Source organism: Schistocerca piceifrons, chromosome 4 (assembly GCF_021461385.2).
Source record: "Schistocerca piceifrons isolate TAMUIC-IGC-003096 chromosome 4, iqSchPice1.1, whole genome shotgun sequence".
Lineage (NCBI taxonomy): Eukaryota > Metazoa > Arthropoda > Insecta > Orthoptera > Acrididae > Schistocerca > Schistocerca piceifrons.
Genome location: NC_060141.1, coordinates 145,736,459 through 145,747,767, shown reverse-complemented (window position 1 = coordinate 145,747,767; position 11,309 = coordinate 145,736,459).

Sequence of the window (11,309 nt, the reverse complement as noted above, 5' to 3'; positions counted from 1 at the left end):
TCCGTCCATCAGCCATTCCCGCCCTAAGGTTCACGTCTTGAAATCTCTGGACAATTGTGAGTACGTCATGCTCCGAGATGACACTGTCCATGCTCCCCTCCAACCTCCATATACTGGCCCGTACCGAGTTCTCCAGCGCTCAGCCAACAGCTATGACATCCAGATAAAAGATTCAGCTGTTACAGTCTCTCTCAACATACTTAAGCCTGCTCATGTCAAGCCCACTTCTACCCCCCCCCCCTTTCAGGCCACGAGCATGCCACTCACTGTCGTGGCTCACGACACTCTGACCACTCCCTCCAAGTCGGACCTCCAGCTCCATTCGTCGAGCTCTCCTCTGACCTCGGTCCCTACTCCAGTCTCACGCACTCTGTTGAATGACCCCGTGCTCCCCACGTCGAGCTTACCTACGATCACGCCTTCTCTGCCTGGCCCTTCGCCGGTCCCTTCGACCTCTCCCCCTTCGCCTGCCTTGCCCTGTCGAGGTTTCTCACTCCCCCCCAATCTTGAATGTGCCCTCGTTCGAGGTGTTTGTGCCTGTCCCCCTGGACATAATCCACGACATCTCTATAATACTATGCGATGACACTCTGTTCGTCGTGTGTTTTCCTTCATCCGGTGCTCATGACACAACCTCCGCCATTCGCTGCCACCTGGTGATATGTGTTCCCCTCTCGCCCGACGTTGACCTGGACATGCTTTGTGTGTTCGCCATGCCCACCCCGTCGTCACTCTGTCCCACCCGCAAACCATCGGCCTCCCTGTCGCTGCACGACCAGCACGCCCAGTACGATGCCTGGCGCGCTTCAACGACTTCCAGGTTTGGTGGCCGAACCTTCCTTCATGACATCTACCAACACAGCTCCCCAACGACGCTGTCGAGCTGACCGTGGTCTGGCTCCCGTGGACCACCCCAGCCGAAGCCATAGTCAGCCCCGCCCCCCCCCGGCCTCTCAAGAGTACTCCATACTGAGGGGGAAGGGAAACTGTGGCGCCGATGAGATCGACACCAGTATAGATATGAGTATCGTCTTTGAACTAAGCTAAACATTATCTTTGTGCAGTTCTGCCATCCAGTTCTTTGTAAGCCTTACTTGTGTAAAGAGGTGAATGAACTTCTGATTATAAGGTGTTGTTTGGTGTAACTGACCCGAGCATTTGCCTCAGTATTAATGGAATAGGAAAGTAGGTTCTTAATTCAAACACAGCTTTTGTAATTAAATTGGCGTATTTATTTAGCCAGAAGTTGCTGATACGAGAACGTCACATTTTGTGAAATATCCATCGAAAACAAATGAGAGAGAGAGAGAGAGCTCACAGCTGCTGCTTTCATATAATCAAAAAACAAATTATGGAGACTGCTGTGTTTGTCACAATGCATTGCTTGCAGTCTGATGTTCACAAAATCCTTTACTTCCCTCTTTTTATATTTCATAGGTTGAGTACCATTACCTAGGTTATCGTCATGTTACCATGTACCCATGAAATAATCCCATTCTAGATACGGATCAGCAACAAGCAAAGCACAAACAAAATCCAAACAACACAGACTGCGATCACGAAATTAACACATGTCTCTGAAATCACATGTGGCAAAAATCTAAACTACTGCTCCACATAAACTCACATAATTCATGGTCTCACATCATTTAACATATAATGGATCATGCTGATGAAATTGAGACAGTACACCTTTGCATAGCAGTCCTCTAATTCGAAACAGCATTCACATCAACTTACACGAAACAGATAAGCAAGAGATTAGCATACACATAAATATTCACATACAAGTAAAATATCAGTCCAGTAGCACCATGTACTAGCTTCTGCTTGACTTATATACTAGAAATGCTATCTTTCATGCTGCTTACATACTAATATTTACAGTTTGAGTATAGTTATTATATGGCCTGTACATCTTTGTTTCAATAAATGATCAGCTCAGTTTAGTGTACCCTACATAGCACAAATGTGACCAGAGAACACACTCTGTTTACATACAGTTCACTATCAGGTTTAACTAATTGTCCTTTACTTGGTAGTATCCTATGTATAAGTGCATCACATATTTATTCCATAGAAATTAAATTTGGAAAAAAAAGATGTTTACTGCAAGATAACTAGTTCACTGAATATTACTGTCTCTTGTCCTATATACACTTAGTTGCAGGTAATAGTTCATCTGTTTATGTTTGTACTAGGCAACAAATTATGAAAATATAACTTTAGTTCTCTTTTGACCCATTTTTCATCACTTTTCCTTATCCTATACTTTAAATGATCTATACAGAAATATATTCCATAATAAACTTGACAGACTTCTAGACTTCATATAACTAATGCTGAAAATAATTTTTTTACATACAAAATACTCAGTCCTCATTTTCACATTTCACAGTTTTAGCGCCATAATTGTACTTTCTTACTACATAGAGTCGCTTTAGACAACATAAACATACTTTTGTAAAAACACACAGAAAAACCTCCTAACTACTACTTATATTCTGCAAATACTTAAAACTAAAACATCATTATTGCTTCTAATGTCAAACAAATATCAGCAGTTTTGTCATCTTCTAATGCTATGTGTATATATGTATATACATACACCATTGGTAATATTTATATCCATTAGTTTTGGCACACTAGTACATATTCTTCCTTGTGCAATACACTTTAATAGTATGACTGGCTCAGCATAAAACTTCAAGGAGTGTATATATTCATCATACAGAGTGGTAGATAAAATATAAAAGACAATATACTTTGGCATCTGTGAAAATATCCTTACTGAACATATTTCTTCATGTCCTTTTGGTGATAAAGTCCTTTAACTTTCAGCAATTCAGGATAGGCCAATAGGGAACTTTCTTCATGAGGTATACGGATAATCTTATATGGAGGAGGATATTAGTGTTTAACGTCCCGTCGACAACGAGGTCATTAGAGACGGAGCGCAAGCTCGGATGAGGGAAGGATGGGGAAGGAAATCGGCCGTGCCCTTTCAAAGGAACCATCCCGGCATTTGCCTGAAGCGATTTAGGGAAATCACGGAAAACCTAAATCAGGATGGCCGGAGACGGGATTGAACCGTCGTCCTCCCGAATGCGAGTCCAGTGTGCTAACCACTGCGTCACCTCGCTCGGTAATCTTATATGGACCATACATTAGTTGCTATTTCTTGTTTTTTCTTCATAAAAGAGAAGATTTAGGGTGTGTTGTGAACAAGATAATATCTCCAATTTTGAATTCTTGCACCTTTCCCAGTTTCTTATCATAAGATGTTTATCTCAAAGCAGCTGCTGAACTAAGAGCAACCAAAGCTTGCCTAAACCTTTCCTCATGTGACAATTTACTCTCTGTAAACTGGGGAAGACGATTCACCCATTTATTTCTCTCAGGCTATCAAACATGAGCGAGGCTGGCGTTTGATGTGTGCAAGTGTGTGGCAGGTTGTTTACCACTTGCTCAAATGGCGTAACGAATTCAACTCATTTGCTTTGCTTGTGAGGTACAAACATTCTAATGAAGTGGTTGAATTCGAGAAAAATCTGTTCAGTAGGATTTGATTCGGGATGAAAATTACTTATTAAAATCTGCTTGATGCCATTTTCTAGCAAAAAACTTTTCCATTTTGTGCCAGTGAAATTTGGTGCATTATCAGATATTATGGCATCTGGTTTTCCGAATCTCGGAATATGATGTTCCTTAATCCGTTTGATTATGGGTGCTGCAGTGGTGGACTTTGTGGTACACAGTCACACGTATTTTGAAAATAAGTCGTACAAGGCGACCAAGTATTTTACTCCACCTCTTCCTCGTGGATAAAGACCAGATACGTCGTTCGAAATAATTTATCCAGGTTTATGAATCAGTATAGGATGCAGAGCTACTTTGCTAAAAAGATTAGATGGTTTACTTCTCTGACACAATGTACACGTGCGTAACAAACGATGCACGCACCAGTGCAAATTTGGAATGTGACAGTACTGTGCGATGTTTCGTTTGCATTTCTCGACACCAAAGTGCCCCATGTTATATGTATATGTATAACATGTTCTTTAAATATGTCTGGGATGCAAACACACAAGGAATCGGGTTGGTTTCTTTGTCTATGAAACAATACATTATCGCACACTTGGTAGTACTGTGACAAAAAGCCAAGCACTTTACTTTCGCCCATTTTGTATCTGCATCCTGTAGTGTCTCTATATTTCTGCACATTTCTAGATCATACTGTTTATCTTTCATTAAATGTACCTTGAAATGCGATATTTGTTCTATAAGATCCGAATACTCTGGCAATCTTTGCGGAAGCCTGGATAGAACATCCACTACCACATTGCCCTTGCCACTGATGTAGTCTACTTCATAATCATACTCCTGTAATAGGAGAATCCATCTGGCTAGTCGCTGATGTAACAACTTACACGTCAGCAGAAAACTCAAGGCTTTATGGTCACAATATACTTTGATATGTTTACCATGAATATAGTAGTCGAACTTTTTAAGAGACCAAATCACAGCTAATGCCCCTAATTCTGTGGCTGAGTACGATCTTTCAAATTCCGTGAGCTCGCGGCTTGCAAGATGATCACCTTAATTTCGCTTTTCCCCTCGACGTCGTCTTCCTGAAACAGACACGCCCCCAAACCGGAACATGACGCGTCAGTCGCGATACAGAAATTCTTCTGTATGTTCGGGTGGTGCAAGATATTTGACTTGACCGGTGCCTGTTTAATTCTGTTAAATGCCTCCTGACATTTGTCGGACCAGTGCCATACCACATTCTTCTTAATCAGTTCCGCAAATCAGGATCGTTCATAGACTGATCGGGCACCAACTTTCTGAAGAAAGAAGCGAGGCCGAAAAACGCCTTTAACTGCTTCTTAGTTGAAGGAGGAGGAAAATTTTCTATGGCCTTAATCTTTTCGTGGTCAGTCAAAATTCCTGATGGCGAAATGATGTGCCCAAAGAATCTGATCTGATTCCTTGCAAATTAAGACTTGTTCAAGCTGGCAGTAACTCCGTACTCTGAAAACGTATTGAGCACCTTGTTCAACAAAGACAGGTGTTCCTGCCAGGTACCTGTTGCGATTAGCAAATCGTCCACATAGTGTGAACTGGTATAACAGTAAGGGTCCTAAAACTGTATATATTGCTGAAATAAATACTCTGGTACTGACACTCAGACCGATGGGAAGCACTCGAAATTGGTTCAGTCTTCCGGCGAAGATAAAAGTGGTGTATTTCCGCTAATCTTCTGAGAGCGCCACTTTCCATAACGGGCAGCGGAGTCTATCGATGACAGATATCGAACTCTATGGAATTTCTGTAGCTGCTCCTCTAAAACTTCTGGCCTGCTTCTTAGTGGAACAATTATTTTGTTGATAGATCGTGCATCAAGAACAAGGCGCACCCCACCACCAGCCTTGTCCACAGCTAATAACGGGCTACTGTATGGCGAAAGGTAAGGCACTATAAAACGCCACTGTATCATCTTCTGAAGCTCCTGTTTGACAGCCACCCTTTTGGACCACGGGACGGAGTAAGTTGCTTGGCAGTATGTTTTATGCGGTAGGACTTCCATCCGGTAAACATAATAACATAATGGTTCAAATGGCTCTGAGCACTATGGGACTTAACTTCTGAGGTCATCAGTCCCCTAGAACTTAGAACTACTTAAACCTAACTAACCTAAGGACATCACACACATCCATGCCCGAGGCAGGATTCGAACCTGCGACCGTAGCGGTCGCGCGGTTCCAGACTGTAGCGCCTAGAACCACTCGGCCACTTCGGCCGGCATAACATAATGCTTAATCACATCAGGCTTTAATGAAAATACCTGGACGTAATGCTCGAGTAATATACATAATTCCATTTTCTGTTCGTCCGATAAGGTCTTCGCTTCATCTGATTTGCATCGTATGACTGAAGAATCTATTTCGTTTTGCCCACAGTTCTTTAGTTCAGGCACAAGCTCCATATACTGAGAATGGTCTTGCAACCGCTGCACTCTATTCTTAGCACAGTCTTCTGCGTTTCGCTTTTGCCTTTATCAGATTGAAAAGAAACTGCTCGCCTCCATTTCCCATGCAGGAGGTCGATCTTTGCGTTCCGTTTCCGCATGAATTCCATGCCTACGAGACAGGACACGGTTAAATTTTTCACGGCGAGAAACGTGCGTTGATCCGATCCGTTTTCGAAATCTAAACCTATCCGTACCTGCAACGTAACAGTCTGGCCTCTGGCACCAATAGCACCAGATACCACGCAGTTTTGAGCTGGCAAAGTCGAAATCTTTACAGACTGCGCTATTTTCTTAAAGAAATTATCTTTTACCACATTTACGCTTGCATCGGTATCTAAAATCAATGTCGTGTGAATACCTCCCGCAAATGCTTGAACAGCGGCTTGTGCGTACTCCGAGGGACCTTCAGTATTATTGTCTACCTCATTAAATAAATCTTGACGGATGTCAGTCTCATCGCTATATCGGAGCATGTTTATATGTTCATTCAAACTATTGCCCCGTTTCCATCCCGCGACTGGCATCCGGGAGCTCGATACAGTCGCGTTTAGTTTGACGCTCCCGATGTTTGTCGTCAGTGGCGCTTCAACCACCTCATCATCCGGACGTCCTGATAACAGTTATTCCTATTTTGGTTAACAGGCGTACCTTGCTCTTGATTATTTTGCAACCACTGATTATTGTGGTCTTGATTCCTGTTGTTGTTTTGTCCGTTCCCGTTTCGGTTATTTTGATAACTGGGATGGTACCGATTACTATTTCGTCTCTGCCTTTGAAAGAATGCCTGTCCACTTTGTGGACCACCATTGTTGCCGTTCTGATGCGCGTATCCAGTTTGCGAAGTGCCGCCCTTACTTCACCACCCGCCGTTACCGCTATTATTGTGGCCGTGTACGTTCGTATTCACGGACTGCGAGCCATTGTTGCCAGTGCTGCTTTCCGCATCTTCTTGTATTGGGTGCATGGTATCAAGCACTGACAAAAAGTGTTCTAGGTCAAAATCAGGGAGTGTTATTGACTTTTCCCTTATATGCAGAGGCAATTTTGTCTTTAAGATGCACTACACATCTTTGTGCGTGACTGGCTCGTTCCAGTATCTCGTTAAATTAATGTATTTTTCGAAATACTTGCTAAGTCCACCCTGATTTGGGCTGTAAATTCCTGGGCTGAAGACCTGTTTTCTAAAGTGTTGTTGTGTGCCCACTGACCAGTACTTAGCCAGAAAAGCCTTTCCAAGTCGTTCATAGTTTATACAGTTCTCTGCGGCTTCAGTAGCCCATAAAGCACCGTATCCTTGTATATGTGAGGCAACGAATTGTATTTTCTGCCTCTCATTCCATGACCTAAGCAGTATGTTGTGGAATGAACGTATAAAAACTACGGCATGGATTTGTCTTTTGTCTGGGATAAAGACCTGAAGTTGTCTGTGTTTCAACAGGCTTTCTTCCTGGAAGATCTCTGTTAAGGCTGCACCTTCTCTCATCTCATGAAGCGTTTGTTGTACAGCAGGGTTTACAGGCTGTTGCGGTTCAAAATATTGTAGCGGCACCACCGTTTGGGATAGGGAAAGTTAGTTTTGTGTGATATTCTGAACACAAGTTACAGCTAGGTGCAGGCCAGACTGCAGTGAGTTACGCATACCAGCAGTTGCGAAGGCAAATAGAGGCCACAGGGGCGTAGAACTGCCAGAGAGGGCACACACAGCAGTTTTCATGGCGCAAGTCACAGGCAGAAGGGGGCCACTGGCCAATCTAGCGTGCTATGGGTACCTGACACGAAGTGGCACACTTGGCAAAACAGAGGCGCGCAGGCGAGTATAAATAGGTGCCGTTTCCTAATGAGATTCATTCAAATGTGGCAGCTCGCCTGGACGGCGAGGCGTGTCACACCACCGGTTACACACAGCAACAGATGGGGCGCCAGTGTCCCAGTCCACAGCGGGTCACTGGTTCGACCCTCTGAGGCCGACACGGGGTCCACAGCCAGCCAACGGTGGGCCACTCTTCGGCTTGCTACCGTGGGCAGTCGTCTCGGCTCCCGACACATGCCGGAGAGATCCTAAGGTTAGGGCCACAGATTCGGACACCGTATCGCGGGCGCTTGTTGGCGCCACAACTCGGGCCACGCTGGCGAGGACATGTGATGCGGGCATCTTGTGGCTGTCAGCTGGATACGTGGCAGCTCCTGGCAGAGCAGTGCGAAGACATCGAGGATGGTGGCCACTGAGTCAGAATTCTGCAACTGGCCAAGGTCGGCTCAACACAGTAGTGGACTGCACGGGCCGCTGGGGTGCTTCCTCAGCATTGCAGGGCCCTGTGACGCAGACCGAGGTGAATGGAGCACTGTAGTGGAAACTAATAAATCATTTGGAAAGTTCTCGCCGAGTTTCAATATGGCTCCTCCCGGCAACCACCAACTACATTTGGCGCCTCCCTACTACATTTGGTGTCAGAATAGCGGCCGTCGTCTGTACAGTATGATATTCGAGCCCACCGCCCGCATTACATTCACAAGATGTCGTGAGTTTTGACCAGTATTCTTTTGAGTATTGGACGTTTTCTTGCCTTTTCTTGTTTTTTCGAGTATGGCTTTTGGCAAGCCACTTTTTAGGTGTTTTGCGTGGGCATAGTATTTTTTGTTGTTGGAGTAAGTGTTAGTGTATTTGGGGCAGTAAGATTTTTTTTGTGGCATTTAATTACTTTTGTATTGGTTTGAGTATGATGTTACCGCGTATGATGATACTGAGGTGTAGGAAGTCAGATTATTCTTGTACTTAAATGTTTTGTTTCGGGACTAACTGGGAACGAAGGCAACACAATGGCAGAGTCAAGGACACAAGGTGCATCGGAATCAGAAGTGGTGCAGATTTTGATGGAAACGACAGCACAACTGATAGCAGACAATACACAGTTGAGAAGTGAATTAACACGACGCGAGAGAACTTGCCCCGCTTCTAACAGTCATGTACCGCAAGTCTCTAGAGGAATGGAAGGTTCCAAATGATTGGAAAAGAGCATAAGTAGTCCCAGTCTTCAAGAAGGGTCGTCGAGCAGATGCGCAAAACTGACCTATATCTCTGATGTCGATCTGTTGTAGAATTTTAGAACATGTTTTTTGCTTGCGTATCATGTCGTTTCTGGAAACCCAGAATCTACTCTGTAGGACTCAACATGGATTCCGGAAACAGCGATCGTGTAAGACCCAACTCGCTTTATTTGTTCATGAGACCCAGAAAATATTAGATACAGGCTCCCAGGTAGATGCTATTTTCCTTGACTTCCGGAAGGCGTTCGATACAGTTCCGCACTGTCAAAAAAAATGGTTCAAATGGCTCTGAGCACTATGGGACTTAACATCTGTGGTCATCTGTCCCCTAGAACTTAGAATTACTTAAACCTAACTAACCTAAGAACATCACACACATCCATACCCAAGGCAGGATTCGAACCTGCGACCGTTGCGGTCACGCGGTTCCAAACTGAAGCGCCTAGAACTGCACGGCCACACCAGCCGGCTCCGCACTGTCGCCTGATAAACAAAGTAAGAGCCTACGGAATATCAGATGAGCTGTGTGGCTGGATTGAAGAGTTTTTAGCAATCAGAACACAGCATGTTGTTCTCAATGGAGAGACGTCTACAGACGTTAAAGTAACCTCTGGCGTGCCACAGGGGAGTGTTATGGGACCATTGCTTTTCACAATATATATAAATGACGTAGTAGATAGTGTCGGAAGTTCCATGCGGCTTTTCGCGGATGATGCTGTAGTATACAGAGAAGTTGTAGCATTAGAAAATTGTAGCGAAATGCAGGAAGGTCTGCAGCGGATAGGCACTTGGTGCAGGGAGTGGCAACTGACCCTTAACATAGACAAATGTAATGTATTGCGACTACATAGAAAGAAGGATCCTTTATTGTATGATTATATGATAGCGGAACAAACACTGGTAGCAGTTACTTCTGTAAAATATCTCGGAGTATGCGTGTGGAACGATTTGAAGTGGAATGATCATATAAAATTAATTGTTGGTAAGGCGGGTACCAGGTTGAGATTCATTGGGAGAATCCTTAGAAAATGTAGCTCATCAACAAAGGAGGTGGCTTACAAAACACTCGTTCGACCTATACTTGAGTACTGCTCATCAGTGTGGGATCCGTACCAGATCGGGTTGACGGAGGAGATTGAGAAGATCCAAAGAAGAGCGGCGCGTTTCGTCACAGGGTTATTTGGTAAGCGTGATAGCGTTACGGAGATGTTTAGTAAACTCAAGTGGCAGACTCTGCAAGAGAGGCGCTCTGCATCGCAGTGTAGCTTGCTGTCCAGGTTTCGAGAGGGTGCATTTCTGGATGAGGTATCGAATATATTGCTTCCCCCTACTTATACCTCCCGAGGAGATCACGAATGTAAAATTAGAGAGATTCGAGCGCGCACGGAGGCGTTCCGGCAGTCGTTCTTCCCGCGAACCATACACAACTGGAACAGGAAAGGGAGGTAATGACAGTTGCACGTAATGTGCTCTCCACCACATACCGTTGGGTGGCTTGCAGAGTATAAATGTAGATGTAGAAGTGAATGGGAAACTGCATCAGATCAGTCGTTGTTGCCTAGGATGCCGAAGCAGGGGACTGATCCAGCTGCAGCGAGTTTGATTATTCCGTTTTCTGGCAAGACATCTGGGGATGTGCGTTCGCTTGTGGAGGACTTGGAAATTTCAGCTGTGATGAACAGTTGTTACATATAGCCAAGATTAGATTAATGGGTGAAGCGAAAACATATGTAAGGTGTTCTGAGCCCTTAAGGAAGGCAGGACAGCTTAAGCAGTTAAAGCAAGGGCTTTTACAAAGGTACAAGAAACAGAATAGCGCTCAGTAATTTAGAGAGAGGTTAAGTACTGTGGTGTCACCGCCAGACACCACACTTGCTAGGTGGTAGCTTAAATCGGCCGCGGTCCATTTAGTACATGTCGGACCCGCGTGTCGCCACTGTGTAATCGCAGACCTAGCGCCACCACCAAGGCGGGTCTCGTGATACGAGAGAGGACTCGCCCCAGTTGTACGAGAACCTAGCTACCGCCCAGTTGTACGAGAACCTAGCTACCGCCCAGTTGTACGAAGCCTTTCTCTCTCATTAGCCGAGAGACAGAATAGCCATCAGCTAAGTTAATGGCTACGAACTAGCAAGGCGCCATTAGCCATACAGTGATTGTACTTAAAGTCTTCTGTGTATCGTCAAGATCGATGTACCACAAGGAATGAGTAAAGTTAAGTATTAAACCT